At 55.2% G+C, this 22,763-nt stretch overlaps 1 protein-coding gene across 1 annotated transcript in view; it reads left to right on the top strand.

Moving 5' to 3' along the window:
- Window positions 1-3,753: 3,753 nt before the first annotated feature.
- SYT2 (synaptotagmin 2) overlaps window positions 3,754-22,763 on the top strand; it is a 201,140-nt gene continuing 182,130 nt past the window's right edge. The window contains exon 1 of the mRNA XM_039537409.1: window positions 3,754-3,791. The gene's annotated coding sequence lies outside the window, so the exon portion shown is untranslated. The remainder of the gene's footprint in view (window positions 3,792-22,763) is intronic.

Here is a 22,763-nt window from a genome sequence, read left to right as displayed (position 1 = left end):
ACACCACCCTGCCTTCTAGCCCAGTGAGGAACCTGGTGAGGTATTGAACTTTAAAGCCATGATGTTCTGATTACAGAAATAATCATTGTACTTAGCTCTTCAAAGCCCTTTACAATGACATTAGCCCAATTTTTCAGGGGGGAAACTGAGGCACTGAGCTGGGGCGGGACTAAGGCTCAGATCCTCAAAGGTACTTAAGTGCCTAACTCCCACTGATTTCAAAGGGAGTTGGGTGCCTATAGACCTATCAGGGTCTGCGCCTAACCTAAGTTCACACAACGTCTGGGAATAGGGCCTGAATCTCCTGACTCCCAGTCTAGTTCTTTATCTCTATTCATTAGAATATTTCTTTCCTCTTGAGGCCTGTAGAGTTGATTTCAAGGCACCAACCTGGCTTTACAGATAGGGCAGGGCAGGGGTTCTCAAACTGTGGGTTGGGACCCCAAAGTGGATCCCAACCCCATTTTAATGGGGTCACCAAGGCTGGGGTTAGACTCACTGGGGCCTAGGGCTGAGGCTGAAGCCTGAGCCCCCTGCCCAGGGCTGAAGACCGAGTGCTTCAGCTCTGGAAAGGGGGGGGGGGTTAGGTTATATGCCCCCAGCCCAGGACAGAAGCCCTTGGGCTTCAGCTTTGTGTCCGTCCCCTCCCCCGTGCCAGCGGGGCTGGGGTGGACTTCGGTCCCCCATCCTGAGATCGTGTAGTAATTTTTGTTGTCAGAAGGGGGTCGCAGTGCAATGAAGTTTGAGACCCGCTGAGGTAGAGGGATCAAACTGAGCCTGACACTGTTTTAAAAATACAAACAAAGATCAGACATCGCCGGAATAGTTTGCCGATATAATATATATGGACTAAGCAAAACCCATGAAGGCAGGGATGGGTTAAAGGTCTGATTAGGAATAAGTTGGGGGTTGCCCTGGATAATGTAATGAGCCCATCCTCAGGCCCACAAAAGCTTTCTGTCCAATCAGAGCTGGAGGGGAAATGATTCTTCTTTTCCCCATGAAAAATTGTGACAAAAATCAACATTCAAAAGGCAGAATTTTCATTAGAAATGTTCCTTGGAAAAGACAGACAAACCCTGGGAGAGAATCAATTTACAATGGAGAAAATTTAACTTGACTGATTTTTTTTTAATGTAAACCTGAACATTTGCTCCCCAAATGGATGTTTCCATTTCTAAACCAGTTCTCATCCGAGTGTTCATGGCTGACCAGGTCTAGCTGCGACGCCCCGTAGCTCCGATGGGGAAAGTCACTGCCAGACAATGGGCGAAATTCTCCCCTCTGCAAAGAGCCAGCCCAAAGCCCAGCTGCCACTTGAATGGCATTAGTGGAACTTAAGTGGTACCTAGCTTCACGCTGACCCTCTGCACAGGGGCAAATTTCACCTAGCGTGATTAGAAACAGCTTCTGAAGGAGAATGTGCACCATAGCTTTGACTCTATCCTTTGAAAGGCTAGCTGCTAGTGTACTGTGCGGTCATTTTACTCAAGTGTTACTGCATCCAGTAGCATTACTGCCATGTTCTGAGATATCCGGGTAAGTAGTTTCTTAAGGAACTCCAAGCACTTTGCAAGCAGGCAACAGATCTTGCAGGCGGAATTTCCACAGGCTTGACAGGGTGTTCTGCTTGCAGAAGCACAGCAGGCTAGGCGGCCACAGTATAGCCTCTGTTGCCCATCACAGCAGTCATTCTGGGCACAGCAGTGCCAGTAGCTCACATAAAGTCCCAGGCTCTGATCCTACATCGAGGACCATGCAGGCAGATTCCTGGGACGTGATGCGGGAACGGGGGGTTGCCCCATGCACTTCTAAGTGCAGGACTCGGGCCTGGGTCATGAGAGCATATTTTACTGAGAGAAGAGCTGCTGATCAGACACAGAGATTCTCCTCTGTTTTGCCCTCAGTGGGTTGAGAGGAGGGTTACTTTGGTAATAGTGTTTTGGATCCTCTGGTAAAAGGGGCTAGAGCAGTCAAGTATCTTACATTGTCATAGCAGGAGCCGCCAGATGGCGCTGTTACAAATAAGCTTACAAGTTCTTTTCTCTAGCGGGGGAGCAAGTTTTTAGTCTTTGAAGAAATGCTGTATTGATGTTAGTTTTTATTGCTGGCCTTCTTTAGGGGAGCTGTTGTAAGGAGCAGGAGAGTTTGCTCTCTGCCTTATTCTCTCTAGCCTGAGTCAACTCTGGGACTGCTCCCTGGGAATGTGACAAGGGTGTTGGGCTGAGATTCCTGGAAAAACGGATTGTCCGCATGCTGTTTGACCCCTTCTGTCCCAGGACAGGTGTTTACATGTAATTAAAACAAGTTACACTCAGACTCTGTGTCACTGATTTCCTGTCCACTGGTAGCTGACCTGCAAAGCCTAAGTAGGTGCTATTGCTCCACAGAGGGGCAGCAATATTATAGTATTGTAACCTGTGCTAAGAGAGTGTCTCTGTCTCCCTCTAATGGCTACAAACTCTGGGAGAGGATCAGTTCCATGTATAGTGGTTTATGAGGCAGTTACAGGCTTTGAGTTATGGGAGCTGGGTTTAGTAGCTCCAGCAGGAATGACACAGATGTCCCAGGTTCAATCCCACGGCTGACAATTCATCCAAGGGTATATCACATTCCTGTATAAATTGAGGTCTTTAACCGCCACATGAACAATCACTAGACGGGGCAGAGGGCATCTGGCTCTAGTTTGCTAATACAGAGTAATAGAGTTTTGTCCTTCCCTATCCCCTCTCCCTCAGAGGATCTCAAATCCCATTACAGCCATTCCTGAAGTAAGCCTCGTCCTTCCATCCCTCCACCCCAGCCCATCAGGGAGACAGGCCAGGTCTTATTATTGTCCCCATGTCACAGAGTGAGAAGCTGATACACAGAGGAGCAACTTGGCCAACTTCCTCCAGCAGGCCAGTGGCACAGCCAGGGAAAGAACCGAGGAGTGCTCCCCGCCCCCAGCCCCACTGCTAGGCAGTGCTTCCCTGGCCTCCGGCGTCCCCCCTCCTTTCCCCGGCTCTGCATTGCAGCTCAGCCTGGGTCCGGGCAAGGGGAAACCAAAGCCACAACTCGCCAGCCCCAAAGACGGACCTTCGACAGGGAGGGGGTTGCGACTCCGGAGCGGAGCCAGATCCCTGCAAGGGGGCCTCGATCCGGGTAGCGTGTCGGCTCCCCAGCCTTGCCTCTACTGGGGTGGGGGGGTCGCCTGGCTCGGAGCCCGGGACTGCGCAGGGCCAGGAGCCAGGCTAGCGAGCCTCAGAGCTTGACCTTGGAGCGAGCCCTGGCTCCGCCTGAAGTTGCCTTCCCTCCTCGCCGCTCCTGCCAGCGCAATGAACTGCTGCGCAAACCCCCTTTCTTTCCTCCCGATGCGCTCTCTGCTCTGCCCTCCCCCGGCGCTGCAGCTGCCTGGCCGCTGCGCGCAGCCTCCCCCCGCTGCAAAGCTCAGCAAAGTCCAGCTGGGGCGGGGGACACTTGGGCAGGAGTTGGGATGGAGGGGAGGGGCTGGCTGATCCGCCGCACCATGGTGGGGAGGAGCTGGGCGAGGGGGGGAGCCCTCCTCTCCTCTCCCCTCCCCTCCGACCCTTCTCAATTAATGCAGATGCTTTAGCCTAGTGAGCAGCACCTCAGCCAATGAGGTGGGAGCGCTGCGCTCCTACGCCGCACGGGAGCCCCGGAGGGCTGGTAGGTAGCGCGGCTCACTGCAGCATTTGGGGCTTGCGCTGCCGGAGCCCAGGCTCGGTGCGCCCTGGTCCTGGTCCTGATCCTGCGCGCGCGGCGGGGACCGGCTCCGTTCCAGCAGGCGGGTGAGTTTCGTGGCTTTGCGGCAGCGCCGCTCCCCGCCCCGGGCTTTGCGCCTCTGGAGCAGCTGGGTGGGCTGGGGGCGCAGGGAAAGAGCTCGCTGAAGTTTGTTTGCTCTCTGGGCAGGGCGGCGGCGCCGGGGGTTGCTGGTGGGCTCCTGGGGCCGCGGGCTGACTCTGGGGGGAGCCTGGTTTGCACAGCGGGGTGCTGCACAGTGCATGGTTTGAGCCCGGGCACTGGCAGGGCAGAGCCCCGGCGCCGCTGCATCAATTAGGAAAGTATAGAAATTGCTTGCTTCCCGGCCCCGCTTTCATGCCCAAATGAAGCCCTGGTGCTGGAGAGCCTAGTGCGCGGTGGGCTTGGCGGAGGGACCCTCGCCTCTGGGTGCTGCTGCGGGGCAGGAGAGACGTGGGGGTAATGTCAAGGCTCCAGCCAGGACCGGGCTCCATCCCCGGGTTGGCCCTGGCAGGGGAGCCTCCCGAGCGCTGGTTAGGGTAAAGAAAAACATATGCAGAGGTGATGCTGCAGGGCTGGTATCTATTGTTTCAAGGCTACAATTCAGGGGCTTCCCTCAGGCAAGACACGGGGCTAGGGATCCCAGGGGATGCTGGTGAGCCAAGGAGGGAAGTGAGACAAGAACATTTCCCACCTGCTCTCTGGCCTGCCTGTGGGTCGTGCGAACACCCCGGGCTGGGCTTGAAGCCCCAGAGAGGATCTGGAGCACCCGTGCTCATGCTAGTCTGTGGTACAGTGCCCATGATCCCAATAGCGCATGTGGCGGGGGTGGGGGTGCTTACACAGTGGGCACCTGCCGCCTGCAGGGTCTTTGGGGAGCGCTACTTGACTGGCACTAAAACAAACTTTCTGGCTGCCTCCTTGTGGTGTGCGGAAGGGGTGGATTCAGGGGTGTCCTTTCACGGGTAAGATGGGCCAGCTCTGAACACCCCAGAGCTTTGATCCCAGTCACCCTACAAACCCTGGATCTAAGCAGCCCCTTCCCTGGGACCCTCCGTGTACCCCCGGTTGGTGCGTGTGGCCAGCCCTGTTCTCTGAGAGCAGAGGGACCCTTAGGCCAATGGCACCATCTGCTGTGTTGCTGCGGAAGGATGCCCCATCCCCCGCTGGGAGTGCATCAGTTATGGGATGAACCCACTGCGCCAAAGTGAAGTGTGTCAGTACCGGGCGTGCTGAGCGTGTCAGCACCGGGGGAGAAGATGAGAACGAGCTGCTCTGGGCATGCAGCTGGGAGCGGGGCCAGGAGCAGGCCAGAGTGGGACAGAAAAGAGAGGCTGGGGCATGGGACAAGGGCGGGAATGAGAAAAAGGCAATGGGAGGAAGCGGGCGCAGATGAAGGAGGGTGAGAGCATGCCAGCCCTGTATGCCAGCCGCTGGTGTGGGGCTGAGGCTAAGGCCGGCCCTTCAGTTTGCGGAGGGGTTGCTCCATTACAGCGAGCTCCATTGCTGAGGGGCGGCATTTCTCTGTGTGATTTGCAGCAGGAAGAAAGCGAGAGCCCAGTAGGCCTAAGTGGGCCCTGGGGGGGGGGGGTCTGGGAGATGCTGGTGTCAGTGCAGGGACTCTGATGGCTTCGCGCCAGCGTCATTGGGGGCAGGGTCCATCTCTCACGTCCCAGGGGATGCAGCAGATTGATAGTCTCTGCTTGGTGCTGGTCATTAACCCCCCCACCCCCGTCATTCTCCCCTCTTGTCGGCAGTGCCTAGGAAGAATTGCTGGCAGAGGCGTCTCTGTCTCCTTGCCGGCTGCTGAGAGGAGGTCAGTCTCCGAGCGCTCGGTCTATTACAGCACTGGAGCACTTACAAGATGAGGCAGGAGATACCGACTCCCTACTCTTGAGTCATTAGCGCTGCCTGTCCACGATAAGGCTGGGTCTCCTCCTAGCGCAGGCGGGACAGGCTTGCAGAGATGGGCTGGGATTGCAGCCTGACAGCCCAGCCTAGCACCCCCAAAGAATCTGCTTAGGCCAGCCAGAGCAAAGGGGCAGTCGGGGTTCCCCCCAAAGGCAGGCACTGGGCAGAGCTGGTGCACGAGCATTATAACCTGTTACAGCGGGATGGTCTAGCCAGGACTCCTGCGCAGAGGGAATTAGATCAGTTCATGAAGGATAGGTCCAGCAATGGCTACTAGCCAGGGTGGGCTGGGATGCAACCCCATGCTCTGTGTGTCCCTGAAACCTCTGATTGCCAGATGCTGGGAGTGGACAACAGGGGATGGATCATTCCACTATTGCCCTGTTCTGTTCATTCCCTCAGAAGCACCTGGCATTGGGCACTGTCAGAAGACAGGATACTGGGCTAGATGGGCACTTGGTCTGACCCAGGGTGGCTGTTCTGATGTGGTGTTCCTGTTAAAGCAGGAGGGGTAAGGGCCAGGATTTGGTCTCCTGTGGTCTTTATGCTGAAAGGTAGGCTCCCAATTCTGGAGTGGGCATAGTTGTCCTCTCTCCCCAGGGGGCTGTGCCAGCTGCTCTTCACTTTGCCTCTTTTTCTTTGCTAGGTTCAGTGGCTGTCAACGCTGCTAGTGAGGGGGGTGTAGGGTGGGGCGTGAGTGGGGGAGGTGCCAGGACTGCAGGGTTGTGTGTGGTTGTCCTGATGGTGGAGGTGGGGGAGTACCATGCAGGTGTGGGGAGAGGGGAAGGAAGGGTTGCCTAGTTGGAGGCGTGAAGGGGGATCCCAGGATGGGTGTCCCAGTGGTGTGTGTGGGGGGGAATGCTCCAGCGGGCTCTGACACATAACCCTGCAGAAGCACCAGAAGTTGGTGGCAGTGATGGCACGGCACGAGCACAGCCAGGCTCTGACCTCTCTTGTTCTAAGAAGGGCCTGTCTGGCTGTGACATGGCTGGTGGTGTTGGCATAGGCACACTGCTTTCTGGCAGCTTCCTTCTCTCTGGGCAGAGAGGGGGTGTTTTATGCCCCTCTGGGAGCTCGGTCCCTGGGAGTCCAGCCTGCAGCCACAGACTACCCCAGCTGGGACCTTGCTGGAGCTTGTGTTAGGTGGCGCTCTCCCCTTGCAGACAACACAGACCCCAATGCCCCAGTGTAGCACCGGAAGGTGCTGTGCTGCAGGGAGTGGGCAGGGGACTCATAGGAGCCGCTCTCCTCTCTGAGTCAGTGCTGACCCCCATGCCCTAGCATGGTGCTAGGGGGTGCAGGATTGCAAAAAAGGGGATGTTTTTGGTGAGACATCAAGCCTAGGCCCTCCCCACTTATGGGCTGCTGCTGCTTTCCATCAGAGCAGAGGAGTTAATTCTGGTGCCCTGGCCAAACGCCACCTCCAGTGATTACATTCTGCTGAACTGAATCCCCCCTGCAGTTTCAATTGGATACGATATTCTCCGTTGCTTCCTGCCCTAGTGTAGTGTCATGTTCTTGCGCACTCTAAGCAGTAGCCACGTCCCACCCAAGAGGCGGCTGCATTTCAGCCATGGAATAAGTTAGGTGTCTCTATCCTGTACCCACTACCCAAAGGGATTGTGAAACTGAATGAATGAATGCCGGCAAAGTGCTTTGAGATCACCGTGTGCTATAGAAGGGAGCGTCGTCATTATGGCTGGCATTTGACAAAGGGGGAAACTGAGGCAGAGAAACAGGCAGTACCCAAGGCCGCACAGCAGAGCCCAGAATAGAACCCATAAGGCCGGACTGCCAGTCCCCTCTAACTGCTAGACTAGGCCGCCTTCCTATGAGACATGACAGAAAAGGTTCTGCTCCCAGGGGCCCATGATAAGGAGAGTGGAATGGTTGCATTAACCCCGTCAATGCCGAGCCATATCTCTGTGAAACACCCCCACTTGCAGCGTGGCCAGAGGCAGCTGGTAGACCTGGGCCTCAGCCTGCCAGATGCTGGGACTGGAGGATGGGAGGGATCACTTCATAACTGCCCTGTTCTGTTCATTCCCTTTGAAGTATCTGGCACAGGCCACTGTAGGAAGATGGCCTACTGGGCTAGATGGACCATTGGTCTGACCCAGTATGGCCGTTCTTATGGCTCCTGTTCTCTGGCACCATGTGGCTAGGGCTCACTCTTCCTCCGGAAGCAGGGAAAGGGGTTAGAACCCAGGGCGGGTAAGTGACTTGCCCAAGGTCACACAATGAGTCAGTGGCAGAGCTGGGGTGACAGATGAGTTGGGTCCGGCTGAGAGTGCCATGCTCGGTGTATTAGCCAAGGCTAGTTCCCTGTCCCCATTCCCACTCCCCTCACACACAGGACCCCTGGAGCAGGCGGGCATGCAGCACGGATGCCTGGCATCTCACAGTCCCAAATGCCTTGGGAACTTTCCCTTCCTTTGGAGGAAGTGAAGGGATGGGGCAGAAAGCAGGGTGGGGTTTGCACACTGCTGCATGTGCTGCCGTGCTCTGGCTGGCCGCAACAGCCATGTGGGGAACCCTGGCTACTCCTGTGTTTAGCCATGTTAGCTTGGCCCAGAGCAGCTGCCTGCCATAGGTCCTGGTAGGTGGTTTAGAGCTCAGGATAGATCTGGACTGGGGGATCGAAACCAAAATCCAGGGTCCCACCTCCCCAAATTCCATGAGAGGAAGGGGGGTTCTGCATCCCAGCCTTGCAGGTTGGGCCCATCGCTGTCTGTGCTAGAATCGTCCCACCCGGCTACAAAGACTCCTCACTGAGAGAGAAGGGTTAGGGGGAGCTGGAGGGCAGCAGGAGGAGTTTATCCACAGGCGGGCAGCCTGCACTCCTCTCCCCACTGCCCCAAACATCTCATCTAGCAGCAGCCACGTTTCTGCGGGCAGATTCCTTGGTGCATGGTGGTCAAACAGCCTGCAATCAGGGGGCACAACTTGGCACCACCCATGATGAGTGGGCACAACACATCCTGTTTCTTTATTGCCAGTCAGACAGCTATGTTCATCCCTTGGGTCATGGGAGTTTGAGTGGGGGGAACTGCTTTGGAAAGCTCCTCAGAACCCTCCATTCTTTCTGCACCCCTATGTGACGAAGTGGGAATGTTCTTGTTGTGTTCTGTGAATGCTGAGTGGGGAGTATTGACCTGGGAAGGTTGTAGGGGAGTTGTGCTGGGACGGCCTGCACTGGGGAAGGGAGGATACCTGAGCATGTAACATGAGAACCCAGGGTTTGGAGGCCAGGTGACACCTCTGCCCGGGAAACTGAACAAAGGCTGGGGGAGGAGCCTGGGGGGAGGCTAAGTGAGAGGCTGGGGGGAGTTTTCAGTTTGAAGCTGGCTGGAAAATGGAGAGGGGTGCCCCAATGGGGCTTGGGCTTCCCAACGGGGCTGTGGCCTCCCTGGGGGCCCCAGATGGACCTAACTAAAGGGGGTTCTGTTGTCTGTACCGGCAAGACCTGTTTTAGACAGTATTCCTGTCATCTAATAAACCTCTGTTTTACTGGCTGTCTGAGAGTCACGTCTGACTGCGAAGTGGGGGTGCAGGACCCTCTGGCTTCCCCAGGACCCTGCCTGGGTGGACTCGCTGTGGGAAGCGCACAGATGCTGGATGCTCCAAGGAGAGACCCAGAAGGTGAAGCCGTGTGAGCTACTTGCCCTGAAGACAGTCTGCTCCAAGGGAGAGGAGGCTCCCCAAAGTCCTGACTGGCTTTGTGGGGGGCAGTTCCAGAGCATCTCTGGGGGACTCCGTGGCAACCTCCACCCCCACCCCACCCCCAGCTTGTGCTGCTTGGTGTTAACCAGTTCAGAGCCACTCTCTGCAGCGGTGGAGTGCTGTGGTTACCGCATGGTGCCTGTCATTTAATGAGCTAAGGATTTTATTTGTTAATTCTTTATGCTGAGATGATGCTGCAGATTTTTTTTTCCGTCCTGGCACCAGAAATTGAACAGAAGAGCAGCGACTGGCAGGAAGGGTCACCGACCGTCTGCTGCATCATTTCTCTGTAGCACGTGTCCTTTAAAGGAGACTCTCTGTAATTGCTGGCTGCCCTAATGCGATAGCAGCAGTAGTTAATACTCTGTGTTTGCTGTACCTTGCGCCTGTCACTTGAGGATCTCAAAGCCCTTTGCAAAAATGTCATTATCCCTGTTTTACAGATTGGGGAAACTGAGGCATAGAGCGAAGACGTGACACTCCCAAGGTCCTAACAATGATTTTGTTGTGGAGTCAGACTTCCTAGGTCTTACTGCCTTTCAAAAATATTACTGCTACTCCACCAGAACAAAACCTACCAAAACCCTCCTCGTTCATTGATTTTAAAGTGCTTTGCCAAGAGAAGTCAGCGTTTATTCCCCACTTTACAGCTGGGGAATCTGAGGTAGCTTCCATGAAGTCACAGGGAGAGCCAGGATTAGAACCCTGGTCTCTCGTCCAGCAGACATACATTTGATCCACTGGACCACACTGACCTTCCCTGGTGTAACTGGAGAGAAGGTGTCACAAATGTCGTTTCTCAATGACGGGTTTGCTTTTTGTGAACATCAGCCCCCAACATACCAGCAGCAACCTAGCATTGTTGTTGTTAGGTGTATTACAGTAGCATCATGACCCCTTTGTGCAAGGGGCTGTACGCACAATTGAGCCAAAGGAAAAAGACAAAAAGACTCTTGCTGGGTGGGCTAATTAGCACTGGTTGGTGTAGCCAATGGGATGCCAACACATCTCCTGAGCTTGGAAGTGGACTGAGACCCAAATGGTGCCTTGCGCACTGGGCAGCCATCGGCATTGGGTCACTGCTGCCTGGGGCTCCGTTTCAGGGCCTGGGAGGTTCTATTCCCATTCTCAGCCCCTTGGGCCATCAAGTGCCCCCATCTTTATGTTTTAAAAGGGAATGACAGCCGGAATGTTGTGCCTATGGAAACGGGGACCTGGCAGCACTGTCTGTTAGCATGGCCAGATGCTATCTCAGCAGCACTCACCCACCTTCTTGTGCAAGGGCCTGGGAAATCTGCCTCCTGCTCCTTCTTCTTCTCCCCTCTCCCTTCTTCCCCATCAGTGTCGTACCCCACTGAGCCTCAGTCAGTTTGGGCAAAGGACTCCTCTCTGGGGACGTGCTACCATGACAGAAGGAGAGCCCTAGTGGGAGACAGGGTCTGTCCAGGTTCTGCAGCCTCACTAGAGACTCCCCTTTGTATCCATTACAGCCCAGTCTGGCTCTTCTCCATTGCAAGGAGCTCTCCAGGCTGATCCTGGGAGGGCTGAGTGCCAGCGAGCTCGCTCCCCTGCAGGTGGGTGAGTAGGTGTCCCGTGGCACTCCCACAGGCAGCCCCGAGAGGGGTAGTGCCTCTTGCAGGGAAGAGCCCTCGTCTCTGGAGATAACTGGGAAGGGAAGGTCACTCGGGGTGTATCTGTTCTCCAAGGGAACAGCAGTGCCAGCAGCAGGAGCCCTCTGCCAGCCAGAAATAGACACAGCCCTGCTGCTTGCTGAGCCCACACCTGTGCCATTATTCTGGGGACCCTACCGCTGATGACGTTGGGCAGTAGGCCTGACCTAAACCACACAGACTGGAAACGCCCACTGACTTCCAAGGGGCTGGATTGGGCCCTCATGTCCCTGGCTCCTGTTACTGGATCACGACGATTGCGATTTTGGTGTTTTCCTAGCAAGCTCCAGCTCCTGGAGTCAGGTGGTTCTGGGAGGGTCACCATTCAGTTCCTAGCCCTCCTGGTTGTAAAGAAAAGCTGGAAAACATGGTCCTGAAAGGTTGTGGCACCAGCAGGCAAATAAACAGAACTCAGCATGTGTTACTTTTGAGATCTCGTGATTTTTTTTTAAAGGCAATAACTATGATTTTTGGAGGCTCGATTCAGGAGTTTTGAATGCTGGGGACCGACAGGGCTGTGTGTGAGAGCTCACATCTTGGCCAATTGGCTCGTGTAGCCGCTGTTGCAAGCTGGGACCAGTAGAGCCATCTCAGCTGGGAGAGAAGTTGAATTCTCTGCCCTTGGTTATGAGGGTCACTTCGCAGAGGCCATGGCCCCATGTGCTCTCGGCTCAGATAGTCCAGGCCTCAGGTCCATGCCCCATCCCAGAGGAGGCTGCACTTCCCAAAGCGCTGTTTGATTATTACCCCTAATAACGGCATTATCACTTGGATTGAGATGTTTCAGATGCTGTGGCTAATTTTGCTCGTTATGCTTTCCTTCATTTATAATGGGATTTTGATAACGTCACGCATCCTAAAGTATTGGATACAATCAGCATAATTCCCCATTTATTAATTAAACCTTCAAGGCTAATTCAGACAGCGTGCGGTTGGAATTGGAGCCATCTTCTCATCACAACCATCGAAGCGCTGGTTCCCCTCCACAGTCGAGAGCCAGGCAAGCAGCCTCGTTCTTTGACAAGAACGTTTTCCCCACAATGCTGCGGGGCTTGGGATTTAAATCCCTTTGGACCTTGGAGCAGCCACACGCATTGTGGGCTTGTGCTCGTCCCTTTGAGGACTGGAAGCTGAAGGAGAATTCTCCTTGTGGAAGGGAATTCTCTACTGGCAGAAGTGGTTCTGCTGCTCCCTGGGAAACCCACCGTGCAAGGGGGAGGGAAGGGGTGAGGCAGGGGCATGGTGGAGCACCAGAAGCAGAAATTAGGATAGCCTCACTGCCCCTCTAACTTCTGCCTAGGCCAGGTGGCCAAGGACCAGGGAAGCACAACCGGGTCCCTACCACCGTCACTGTCCACTGAGTCAGAGTATAGCTGATGTGACTTCAATAGTAATAAATGTTATTTGTATTACTGTCCTGGCCAGGAGCCCCAGCCACGGATCAGGACCTCCTTGTGCTGTACAGACACAGAACAGACAGATGGTCGCTGCCACAAGGAACCGACACTCTGAGCATAAGACCTGAGACAGCTTGTGCCCACAGCCAGGCGTGAGCATGGCGGGCTGTGGTCTTGGCACACCAGCGGCCTCCTCGTGGCTGAGTTTTGTGTAGGCATCACGGCAAAGGAGAGCTTTGAGGAGAAGGAGGTGGCTTTGTGGACGTTTACGGGGAGCTCCCCGCTATCATGAAGGGAAGCCGTTGAGACCACATAAAGGTGCTCATTGGAAAACATAACGAGCGGGCAAGGAGGCTGGCAGCGAGGGCCGACTGGAGGTGAGCATCGAGAGCTCAGTAGCAAATGAGAGAGCAGCAGTAGAGTGGGGGCTGCCTGGGAAGGGCCTCGACAAGCAGCTTAGGTTTGGTGGAGGACGGTGTTGACGAAAGGAAGGGACATCTGTGTCCACTTACTCCTTCTGACCTCCTCCTCCTTGTCACTGCAAGCACGGCCGTGCCCTCCCTTCAACCCGCCTGCCAGCAGATACCTGCTGTCATGGAGTATGGGGGAGTCAGGACCCTGCACCCCTCTTCCTGGGACTCACAGTGACTCTCAGCCAGCCAGTAAAACAGAAGGTTTATTGGACAATAGGACCGCAGTCTACAGCAGAGCTTGTAGGCACCACCAGAACCCCTCAATCAAGTCCTTCTGGGGTTCAGGGAGCTTAGATCCCAGCTTGGGATTCCCTGCATGCACCCACCCAGCCCAAAACCGAAACTGAAAAAAACCCCTCTCCAGCAGGCTCTCTTCCTTTGTCCAGCTTCCCCGGCAAAGGTGTTGACTCCCCCTCCTCCCTGCCTGGCTCAGGTTACAGGCTCAGGTACTGTCCATCACCTAAAGTCATCCCCTGCATTCCCATCCCCCATGCAGACAGTCCCTACTGCATCGCATCTGCGCCACATGCCTGGGGCTTTGCGGGCCTGAGCCATGCCGGGGGCTTTGCGGGGTAGACGCCTTTGTTCCCAATTCTGCTCTTCTTGCTCGCTCCAATGGCCCTGCAGAAGCTGGGAGAATGACTCCCTTAGTCAGGTCTGCTGCATGTGGACCTGTGTGAATTGCTCGGCATGGGAATCGACTCCAGCCTCGTCTTCTGTTCACACAGGAAACCTCCATTGAGATATTAGGAAACACTATTTCACTAGGAGGGTGGTGAAGCACTGGAATGGGTTACCTGGGGAGGTGGTGGAATCTCCTTCCTTAGAGGTTTTTAAGGTCAGGCTTGATAAAGCCCTGGCTGGGATGATTTAGTTGGTGTTGGTCCTGCTTTGAGCAGGGGTTGGACTAGATGACCTCCTGGGGTCCCTTCCAACCCTGAGATTCTATGTGCAGCTGCTTTGTGGCTGGCTTTGGCTGCAATGAACTGAGCAGCAAGGGCCAGGCCAGACTGAATGTGAGCTGCTCAGATAACCACTTGATAGATGGAGCCCTCATGCTGCTTGCAGAGATGCTTAAAAGCTCCCTTTCGATCTCGTCCTCTGAACGGAGCATAGGGGTTGCACGCACTGCGGAGGAAAGTCCTTGGAGCACTAACTTCTGGGGGGTCTGAAAGAGGTGGTGGGGTGTGTGTGGGGGGGGTGAGGGGTTTGAACTGGTAGAGCTGGGTGCGTGCAGCATGAGACACACATCAGCGGGAGAGAAATCAGGTGGTAAGGAGAACTGGCTGGATTGTTTCTTTACAAGTTTGGTGCTTTTTTTTCCCATTTGCAAATTGTTCCTAGAGTAACGCTGTGTAACAGGCTGGGCTGTCAGCCATGGGGATGGAACCTGCAACTCCTGGTTCTAAAAGCACCAGCCTCTAACGCCTGAGCCAAAATACCAGTTTTGCTAGCCAAGGCTGCAGTTGGCTCTGTCTGTGGCCCAGACACCACTAGGGGGAAGAGCATGCAACACTCGGTGTGGGTTATACATGCTGTTGATTTCTGGGAGGAATGTGTCCTGTGCAGAGAAGTCACTTAAGTCCCAGTTAAGCCGCCGAGGATCTGGTTTTCCAAAGAGCTCAGCTCCCATGTAGCAGGGCCGGCTCAAGGCACCAGCGCTCCAAGCATGCGCTTGGGGTGGCACTTTCCAAGGGGAGGCACTCTGGCTCCCTTTCTTTTTTCTGCTTGGGGTGGGAAAAAGCTGGGAGCCAGCCCTGGCCAGAGCCCTGCCACTGGAGAGCCAGAGCATCCTCCCCTGGAGCTGAGCCCGGGCTGCAGCGGTGAGAGGGGCTCCCGGAGTGTGTGAGGAGCGGGGGAGGGAGGGAAGCGGGGCCCGGGATGCAGGGAGGGAGGCAGGGTCCTGCTGCCGCCACTGCTGCTGCCACCGCTGCTGCTCTGAGTCTCCCCAGGGTGGCACGGCGTTTCCCCGCCCGAGTGGGTTGTGCAGGGCACCGCCGGGCTGGGCAGGGGGTGCGGATCCCGGCTCACGTGCTGATGGGGCGAGTGGCTGGGCAGCCCGAGCTGCCAGGGAGCTGCCCCCTCCTGCCCTCGGACCCAACCCGCTGCGCACCTCCCCCGCCTCAGCCCTGCGCTGCCTGCCCTGGGCCCCCACAGTGCCAGGGGCAGGGAGAGGCAGAGCCTGGCTCCGAGTGGGGCAGCTGGGGATACTGCCCCGCCGGGGGACCCCTGCGGCTCGGGCACCTGGGGGTCAGTATCTGTCCTCTCAGCTCTGCCTGCACGGGCTGGGGAAGCACCTGTCAGTGCCTGCCCCTCTCAGCCCTTGCACCCCCCATCCTGCTCACAGCCTCTTCATTTGTACCTCCCCCGTTCCCTCCTTGCCGCACCCCTTCCCCTTGTACTCTCCCTTCACCCGCACCTCTCCCCTGGGACCCTCTCCTCCCGCACCTCCCCCTTCCCCTGCACCTCTTCTCCCACAACCCTCCTGATGCCCCCTCTCCTCCTCCACGAGTACATCACACCCCGCTTCTCTGCCACTGTGGAGCCCCCAAGTACCCCCACACCCGCTCCTCTGCCTGAACCCTCTTTACTAGATCCTCATCCCTTTCAAGGTTTGAGGGTTAGTCCCTATGCCTTCCATGTGCATTTGGAGCACTAAAGATGGGGTTGTGGGGGATGGGGGGGGGATTTATACTAAAGTGAAATAAAAATAGGAGAAACGGTTTGATCCCACTGCAAGTGTAAACGGGGATTGCTGTGGTGAACGCGGAGGTCACGTTTTTTTGGGGGGGAGCCCAGAGCTGGGGTGGCAGGTGGTGTGAGTGGGGGAGGGCACTGGTGTGTAGGGGGGGGAGAGCCCAGGACTGGGTTGGGGGCAGCCAAAATGTTTTTTTGCTTGGGGCGGCAAAAAACCTAGAGCCGGCCCTGCCACGTAGGCAGCTAAATAAGCGGCCAGATTTTCAAGAGTTCAGCATGTTGGGCACTGAGCACTTCTGCAAATCAGCCCCCTCCTTCGGTGCCTAAATGGGAGGTGGGCTCTGGTGAAATTCTCCCCCAGTTGTTGGTGCTGAGCCCTTGAAAATCTGGCTCTCCGCTCTTCTGGACAATCCGACCTCCCCACAGGCTGGCTTTTGGTACTGGGGTGAATGTCCCTCCCCCCACCGCATCCCACTTTGCAGCTGGAAATTGACACCCCCTGGTGCCAGTTGTGTTATCGGATGGGGACAAGGCTCCACCTCTTCTCCTGCTCACCTGGTTTGGGATGGGGGAGTACCCCAAGGCTCAGGCAGGGGTGCACAGAGTCCCCTAGGCAGGTGTCCAAGCCAAGTCACAGCCTAGCCCTTACGCTCCATGGGGCGCGAGTCAAGGCTGCGTGTCCGAGTGCTGGGGAGGGGGACTGGATGTGTGGCCTGAGGATGGGGGAGTGCTGGGACGGGAGAGGGTCAGCGAGGGCGTGGGGGGCACAATGCCGTTTGGGGGTGCGATGCTGTTGGAGGTTGCAGAAGATGCTAGCAGCTGCATTGAGTCACCCTGTTCTCCCTCTTGCCCTGAATTTCCTGTTGGCTTTGGGACGATGCTATTGCATGGGGTCATTTTTTTGGGGGGGTGACCAGATGTCCTGATTTTATAGGGACCGTCCTGATTTTTGGGTCTTTTCCTTTATAGGTTCCTATTACCCCCCCACCCCCGTCCTGATTTTTCACACTTGCTGTCTGGTCACCCTATTTTTTGTCCAGGCTCCCCATGTCAGGGAACAAGGCAGAGGGTATGCGGAGCAAGGAAACTGCAGGGACTGTTTGCTAGTGAGCAAAAGCCTTCAGGTTGCCTGGGGGCTGGCAGCTCTGCCTACTCGCTGCTGCTCTCCTCTCCGGCACCCCTCCGCTCACTGCTGCAGCAGGAAGAGACTGCACCAGAATGAAGGTGCCTCCATTCCCTGCACAACCCCGTGTAAATTCAGGATCAGCCTCTGCCCCGGCTTGGCTGGTTTTCTGCTGCAAAACCAGCTCCCGAAAAGCGGAAGGTTGGGCAAAGAGGGAATATCCCCAGCGCTTGCACTGGGTGAATGCAAACGCAGGAGGAGAGAGATCTGCAAAGGAAACGGGTGCAGTGCCGCCATGCAGGCTCACCTCTGGGGCAATGTTAATGAGGGTCACTACGAACCGGCAGGCAGCAGAAGGCGCCCAGCCCAGCCCAGCCTGCTGGGGCTGTTCTCCAGCCAATCTCAGATGCTCACTTCAAGGTCAAGCCTGTGTTCCAGGCAGACATCTGAGGGGCCGAGTGTTAATCAGCCGGGGGGCAGCATCATGCACTCAGTCAGCTCCGTGGGGCTACGTACGGAATGGGGCAGGGGGCAGGGCTCAGCTTCAAGGTGGGGGAGAGAGGGGCACCAACAACCGCAGATCCACAAATGTGGCCACACGTGGCCTGCGCTCTCTTACCCCCGCCCCTCTCTCTCACTAACATGCTTCCATGCACATCCCTAATCCAGCCCACTGTGTGCAGAGCCAGGGGCCACGGGGAGCGGGGCCCGCACAGTCACTGCAGCGAAATGGACAATGAACAAGGCCCGCCTTGTTCTCGCCTCCTGCCTCTCTCCCGGCTCTCAGGATACCTGGTCTGATCCTGTTACCCGGGTGGACGGTTTTCGTACCACATGGATCTGTTGTTAAGACAGAAGGGTAAACCGGACAGAGACACAAGTTAAGAACTGATCTCTACTCTTGGCAGTTCTGACATGCGGCCCAGGGAGCTTCTGGATGCAGTTAGTTGCAAGGCCTCATCTATCTCTTAGAAGCACTGTTGTCCCATCCACACTGGCCATGCCTGGGGCTCTTCATGAGTCCAATCTGCTTCAATGGCCCAGCCACCTCTTATGGAGCTCATGAAAGCACCATTGGCTGTGCATCGGGTCAGTCCTACCTAGCTTGACCTGACACAGACTGCTCTGATCCAGACTAGAAATAGTGAGAACAATTAACCAGCAGAAGAATTTACCAAGGGCGGAGTCTCCATCGCTGGACATTTTTAAATCCAGACTGGATGTTTTTCTGAAAAAAGATCTGTTCTGGTTCGCACAGGAATTATTTCAGGGAAATGCTCTGGCCTGTGTTAGGTAGGAGGGCAGACTAGATGATCACAGCGGTCCCTTCTGGGCTTAGAACCTAGGAACCTAGATACCAGAGAAGGACTCAGTCATAGTGGTATCTGTATCCCTTCTGAGCAGCACAACACAGGAGCAATGTGGTTTAGGGGCTAGACCAGGAGACTGGGAGTCAGGAATCATGGGTTTTATTTCAGTCTCTGGGAGGGGACTACACGGCAGGACTCCTGGGTTCTATTCCTGACTCCGGCAGGCAGTGTGCTCTAGGCTAAGAGAAGGGCTTGGGGAGTCAGGCCTCCTGGGTTCTACTCCTCTTAAGTCCCTTTGACTCACTGTGTGACCTTGGGCAAGTCACTTCCCCCCCTCCCTGCCTCAGTTTCCCCCATCTAGGGTATCCTGATCCCTCCCTCGCAGAAGTGTTGTGAGGCTTAATTCATTAAAATGCGTAGAGGTCATTGGATGAAATGGGGGAAGGTGGGGATAAAATAAGCTCTGGTGTTTCTCAGTGTTTCGGAAAGAGCTGTGTAGCAAACAACAGAAACAGCCTAGCTGAGGGGAGCTTTTACCTGGGATCTCAGCTCCAGTAAGGGTTAGATGTCATTGCTACTGGCCAGAGACTTTTAACCCAAACTCCCCACAGTTGCATTACTGCCCAGGGGAGGGGGTGGTTCTTCCCCCCCCCTGTCCTGCCTGGAGCAGGTCTGCCAGCAGTAGGGAGAAGATGCATTGCACACATCTGGCCTCGGGGTATCTCACACCTGGACCATCTCAGGCTTTGAACCTGCAGCTTTCAGCACCCCTGCGCAGGCCTCATTTAGCTGTTGAGATCTTGAGGGTGGGCATGTCATTTTTGGTATGCGTGTAGAGCCCGCTACAGGTTCTGACGCGAGGCACTATGCTCTGTATGAGCGCTGACTCCTTCCATTGCGATATTTTCAGCTAAATGGGACAAAGCACTAAACGTGCTGGAGAGACCAGGCTGGCGCTGGGGAAGGTGGGCTGAGGGACCTAAGAGGGATTTCCTAACTGCTATTACTCTCTGTCCAGAGCCGAGGAATGCGCTTCTCTCTGTAATGTTTCTCTCTTCCCCAAACCCTTTGCAGATTCCATCCCTGGAATCCCATGCCAGCCACTGAACCCTAGGCTCAAACTCGCCCTGCTAACCCGAGTTAAAAGCAGAGTTGCTGTCTCTTCGTGGCTATTTGAACCTGAGTTAAGTACAGACCTTCCCCACCCCGACACACACACACACTCCAGAGAAGACTGACCCTAAAATTGCCCATGGGGGACGTAGCCTGCCTGTGCTCTGGATGGTGTGCCCAGCTGAGGAGCTGACACTAAAACTGCATTCCTCCTACCACAGTTTGGGCCCAGTCCTGTGACCCTTACTCACGCAAGCAGCCTCTACTCATGGACTGGGGAGTCCTCCCATGAGCACCGGCTCCTGTGTTTTAAAACATAACAAGACCGGAATGCTGATAAGAGCTCCATCTAGTCAACAAGGTGCCCCTCCACGTGCCCTCTTGAGCCTGTCCTCAAGAAGGCATCTGTTACCAAAGCCAGACAACTCAGTGTTGGCATGGGCTACCGTGCAACAAAGAGTGACGCTGTATTTCGCTTGAGCAAGTGCATGGGTGTGGGTGTACGTGTGACTATTGGGGTGTGTGTGAATGGATGAGTAATAAGTTTGTGTGTGTGAATGTGTGTGACTGTACATGAGGGTGGGTATGGATGCCAGTGCCTGTATGTGTATGCAAGTGTGTGTGTGTGTGTGTGTGTGTGTGTGAATGTCTCTGGAGAGTGTGATCATGCATGAGTGTGTGATTGTGTGATGTTCCTATACACACGCTTGTGTGTGTACGTGAGCATGTGTGTCTTTGAGTGAGAGGATGATTGTGCACCAGGAAGTGTGTGAGCATGTACGTATGAGAGTCCCAGCATGCACTGAGAGGAGTGCAATTGTGCTTGTGTATGCGTGTGAGGCAAAGGGAGAGAAGGCCCAGTTTAACTTAATGCACACATGGTGCTACCCTGTCCTGCCAAAGGGAGTGGGGCCCACACAGAAATCTCAGGAACATCCTTCTGCAGAGTGCGAGCCTAGCTGGGTTCAGGGAAGGCTGGCCAGGCAGGAAAGGTGTCACCAAGTGCCAGTGTCGATGTTACCTATAAAGGCAGCAAGTGTCCCAGGGGCCTGGGAGAAGTCTGGCTGCAGCAGAACCTGCGGTTACTCTGATCCGTGCTCCTGCTGCGGTGCGGTTTGTCATGCATTCAGCAGCCTGAGCGTGTTTTCCTTGATGACTCAGAGACTTGCTGCCCCGGGAAAATCAGCAGCCGCCACTTGAGCTGGCTGTTGTTAACACATGCCCAGCAAAATCACCTCTGGGGCCTGATTGTGCTCCTTCTGGGGCTGTACCAGCCTCTTGGAAGCCTTTATTCCAAGCCAGTGGAGCTTGCTCAAGCCAGGGTCTCTCAGAGCTTCTGTACAAAGCTTCTCCCAAGGCTGCGCAGAAGCCATTGCATCCTCAAAGGCGGGGGCGGGGGCCTTTGACACTGTCGCTGAGCTCGTGCGGCGTAACTGTGACTGTGAGCTTTTTGGAAATGAGGGGCGAGCATCACGAGGCGGCTCGGGGGAGCAGCGGGATGCAGAGTCATTATTAATGGCTCATTCACTTCCCGTTCTGTAGCGCTGCTCCTGTGAGGATCTCAAAGCACTTGACAAACCGTGATGGTTTAACCCCACACAGCCCCTCCCCCCCGAGGCGGGTAGATGTCATCCTGGGCAAGGAAACTGAGGCATGCAGAAGTAAAACTCAGGAGACCTGGGTTCTGTTCCCAGCTCTGCCCTTGGACCAGGCCTTGCCTCGCTCCCTGCCTCAGATTCCCCTCGCACCCTTTGTCTGTCTTGCCTCTTCATACTGAAAGCGCCTCAGGGTGGGGCCTGTCTCTCACTCTGTGTTCGTGCAGTGCCCAGCACAATGGCTGATCTTGGCTGAGCCATCCAGGCACTCCCATAATAGAGATCAGCTAATGGATTTATCTGAGATCAGACAGGAGGCTTGTGGCATATCCTGTCCAGAAATCATGTTTTCCCCTTCCCTGCTCTAACCCCTTGACCGGAGTTGTCAATTATTTTTTATCAAGGTCCAAATTTCTTGGTCAAGCTATAGGCAAGGTCCAGATTCCAGAGAAACCCATAAAACCTCAGAAAATGATGTTAATAAATAAATAAAAACATCTCCGGGTCTGTTAAAAAAGCGTCTGGCAGCTGGATTGGGCCCCCGGTCTGCCTATTGCCTACCCCTGCCCTCGCCCATCCTGCATGAACCAATCAGACACCCGCTCAGTGGAAGCAGTACCAACGATGCCCTGGGAAGCTGGGGTTTATACTGGGTGTGTTAGGTCTTGCTTCTGGTCCCTGGCAGGATCCTAAAAAAACCCTCATTAAAGTCCAAGGAAAGTGAGCATGCCCCAATCAAAGGGAGAAATGTATTTCTCACTAGGGGTCTCTGGCTCAGTAGCCACGGGAGCAGGTATCTAGAAATGATCTCTCCTTCCTTCCCTGGAGTTCTTGGCAGCTGGCCGAACGTTGCAACAACACTTAATGAAAATCTAAAGCAAAGAGAAGCAGGGAAAGACGGGTGAGGGAGAAGAGAAAACAGTCGCTGGTCTGATTGCTTTGGAAACATATTAAAATGCTGTTTCTCTCAGAGGGAAATGGCAATCCCTGTTCCAGTGGCTTCTGATGGCTCCCGAGGGCACCATTATGCAAGAGGGAGTTTGGACTTTCTGATAGTTTAATCATTTACCGCAGAGCCAGGCTCTGTCTCATGTTCATTTGCACAGGGCTGTCCGGCTCCTCAGCTGGAGTAAAGGAACCTAGATCCATTGGCTCCAATAGAGAAGAGGGATTTCTGTCAGCTGGGGCCCAGGTGCTGCGACGCTTTCCACAATTGCGGTCCCTTCACTCCGGGGGATCTCCAAGCACATGAATGTGTTCACCCTCACAGCGCCTAGGAATCCTGACCCTACAAATCCACCCTTCTAATGTAATGAGTCCAGCTAGTGAGTGACACTCTCAGACACTGTATAAATTGCACGCATGCTTTGGGAGCTGTGGCTAGAACCCTGGTCCTTGAGCTCTCAAGCCACTCGAGTTACCAGAGAGCTCCTAGAGGTGGATGCAGAAAGCTGTTCCTTTATCTTTCTCGCAGACCTGGCCTCTAGGGGGTGAGATCAGCAGCTCCCGCACCCAAAGTTCGCACGTTGCCATGTGACTGGCATGAGTAAAGATGACTGGCAGGAGGGACAGGTTGCAGGATATGGCACCTACCATATAATTGGGGAGGTGACTCCAGCCAAGGCACTGCTACCGTGTGCAAAAGCAGCATGTGAACTTGAACTGCAGCAGGTGGGGGTTAACCACAAGCATGGCCAGATGGGAACGGGGCAAAGATTTGAAGTGCCATAGTTTGGCGGAAGGGGGAGCTGGCCTAAGCCATTGGCAGTCCAGCATCCTTGGGGCCCTGATTGGACCACATGATGCACTCCCCTTTCCACTGTTTCTTGTAGCCATTTCCCTGATTTTATCTCGGCGGTGGCCTGGTTTTACTAAGTCACGGTGCGGTGAGGACAAAACTTTAATGGTTTGGGTACCAATCCCCAGCAGCCATGGATGAGTCTGGCTCAGGTGCCCAGTGGCCAGGCCGATAGAAGACTGACTGCACACTCAGACATGAAAGCCCTTCAG

This window comes from Mauremys reevesii, linkage group 4 (assembly GCF_016161935.1).
Source record: "Mauremys reevesii isolate NIE-2019 linkage group 4, ASM1616193v1, whole genome shotgun sequence".
NCBI classification, from domain to species: Eukaryota; Metazoa; Chordata; order Testudines; family Geoemydidae; genus Mauremys; species Mauremys reevesii.
This window is presented reverse-complemented; position numbering and strand designations above follow the sequence as displayed.